The 2,716-nt window shown below is 37.0% G+C and overlaps 1 long non-coding RNA gene across 1 annotated transcript; it reads right to left on the bottom strand.

Moving 5' to 3' along the window:
* Positions 1-1,001: 1,001 nt before the first annotated feature.
* On the bottom strand, positions 1,002-1,877 carry LOC134800993 (uncharacterized). Its single transcript, XR_010145617.1, has 2 exons — positions 1,697-1,877; positions 1,002-1,337 (listed from the first exon to the last, which is right to left on the bottom strand). It is a non-coding gene; the product is annotated as an uncharacterized LOC134800993 (long non-coding RNA).
* Between the last annotated feature and the right edge of the window lie 839 nt (positions 1,878-2,716).

The following is a 2,716-nucleotide window of genomic DNA, read 5'->3' as shown; positions in this document are numbered from 1 at the left end:
TGGCACATGTCAATTGCTTCGCTTATTCGGGATAGTATGATTGAAGAAAATAATTTGTATGTGCATGACAGTAGACTGATGGGCCTGTAGTTTCCTATGTCCATTGGGTTTCCTTTTTTATACAAAAGTATTATATTTGACTGCGTCCATTGTTTGGGTGCTGTTCCTGTTTTTAGAATGAGATTAAATAAATGTGCCAAGGGTGTCACTAATAAGGAAGCAGCAGTTTTTAATATTTCATTTGTAATGTTATCCGGCCCAGGACTCTTTCCAGTTTTTAAGTTTTTAATATGTCTCATTATAACTATTTCATCTATTGCTGGGACTTCACTTGTGCTTGGAAGGTCTGTTTTTGGTGGTTCTTGCTCTTGACTACTGTATAACTTCCTGTAATACGTTGTAGCAGTTTCAAGTATCTGATTTCGAGATAGTGCAGTATTGTTGTCTGAAATTTGCAACTTGGGGATCCAGTTTTTATGTGTTCTGAGTTCTTTGTAGGCTTTTTTCACGCTTCCGTCAGCGTAGATATGGTTTTCAATTTTGGACTCTCTGTGCTTTTTATAGTCTTCTTTTATACTTTTGCTTACTTTTTTGTAAAGGTCACTCAACTTTGATTTAATTTCTTTTGTTTTGGGTCTTATATTTTGGAGTTCCGTTCTCTTTGTTATTAGTTGCTTTGTGGTGTCAGATAATATGCTTTTCTGTGTGTTGTGGTTATTCTTTTGTGAATGCTTCAAACTTGTCTGGATGCAATTGATTAGCCTGTCATGATATAATTGTGTTAATTCGTCTGGCGCCAAAGTCATAAGTGGTTGTCTTTCTTCTTCGAGGCGTTTCAAGAAATCATCTTTTTCAATATCTGTCTGCAAGCTTTTTGTGGTCTTATTTCTGAAGTTGATTCGGCTTTTTTTCGGCTGTTTGAGTAACCATGTTGCTCGCACTAGTCTATGGTCTGACGAAAATTCAATTTTGTTAATAATTTCAATATTGGTTATACTTTGTTTTTGGTTTGTGAGAATAAAGTCAACCTCGTTTTTCGTCCTTCCATTTGGTGCGATCCATGTCCATTTTCGATTAGATTTTTTCATGAAATATGTGTTCATGATGGCTAGGTTTTTCTCAAGGCAGTAATTTATCAATAGTTCACCTCGCTGGTTTCGCGAGCCGTAACCATGTTTACCTGTGATCCTATGCTCTTCTGGTTTCGGCTGTCCGACCTTAGCATTGAAATCGCCCATTATTATGACGTTTTTATCTGCCTGTTGGTATGCTCTTTCAACTATTTCATAGAAAATCTTCACTTGTTCATCTGTGGCTTTTTCAGTTGGGGCATATACCTGTATAATAGAAAGATGGAAATTGTTAATCGTTATTTTTAATAAGGCAACCCTCTCTGAAAATCCTTGAAAGCTCACTATGTTGCGTTTCAAACTTTTTTTAATTATGAATCCTACTCCATGTAGTCCTTGTGTCTGGCCTGTGTAGCATAGAATAAAATCGTTGTGTTCTTCAATTTCTGTTCCTAGTCGCCTGACTTCAGAGAGGCCAATAATGTCATAATTTATTAATTTTAGAGCTTCAGAAAGTTCTAGTAGCCTCTCATAAGATCTAAGAGTCCTAACATTGTATGTTCCTATATGCAGTAAATTCTCTTTATTTCTGGTTGCTTGCTTAGAATACGGTTCGGAGGTATTACCTTGAAGAAGGGATGTGCTCGCTCTTGTTGATTGAGTGGGTGTCCTTGGAGGGTGGTGGTCTAGCTCTCCCTCGGTGACCAGCCGTGGTGGGAGGCGGAGAGGGGTTCTTGTCACGCGTTTTTTGGTTCACTATTATGTTGATGTTGATTTTGATTTTGATTCACTGGTGTTTGTGGTTTTTGCACTGATGTGGTATTTGTTACATTGGCTGAAGTTCCAGTGGTTCCAATAGGTGCCGTCATATAGTCTGTAATTACGTATTTATTTTTCTTTGGCGCTTGTGGATTAACTTGTGTAACTGGGATGTTTTCCTTGTCTGGATTCTGATGTGGAGGCGAGTATATTGAGTTAATATTTCTTTTCTTCTGGGTATAATTGATGTGTTGCTCACTGTTTTGGCTTGATATGTTTTTATTTTTTGATATTATAAGCTTGTCTTGCCTAATTATTGCCTTGTTGCCCTTGTCTCGCTCTTTTTTGGCCTCTTCTTGGAGTTCTTTTCTCTTTTCAAGTACCTTTCTTGTGAAGTCTTCTTTAATGTAGTAGTTCGTAACTTCTAAGTTTTTCTTCTTTCGCAGAACTTGTATTTTTCTTCCAAGTGTAGTGAATGTGATGATAACAGGTCTGACGTTGCTTCCTTTCTTACCAAGTCTTCTAACGGATTCTATGTCTGTTTCGTAGCACTGCACTTTCATAGTATTATTTATAGTTCCTAACACAATTGTTTCCAAGTCAGAATAGCTTCTTTCTTTCTCTTCTAGGCCAAACAGAACAATATTTCTCTGTCTCAGCCGGCGTTCTATTTGTTCAATTTGGTTATCTTGAAGTTCCAATTTGTTTTCCAGATTAGTTTGTTTTTGTTCGATTAAACCTAGTCTTGCATCTAGTTTGTCTAAAACTTGTTTCGCAATAGAGTCACCCAGAGACTTCATTTCTTCGCTTTGTTTAAACTGGTGTTCTTGTATCGACTTAAGCAGTTCTTTCATTTCCTCCATGGTTGAGATCTGTCAAATCTGTTT

This window comes from Cydia splendana, chromosome 21 (assembly GCF_910591565.1).
Source record: "Cydia splendana chromosome 21, ilCydSple1.2, whole genome shotgun sequence".
Taxonomy (NCBI): domain Eukaryota; kingdom Metazoa; phylum Arthropoda; class Insecta; order Lepidoptera; family Tortricidae; genus Cydia; species Cydia splendana.
The sequence above is the reverse complement of the archived record's forward strand: the minus strand, read 5'-3'. Positions and strand labels throughout refer to the sequence as shown.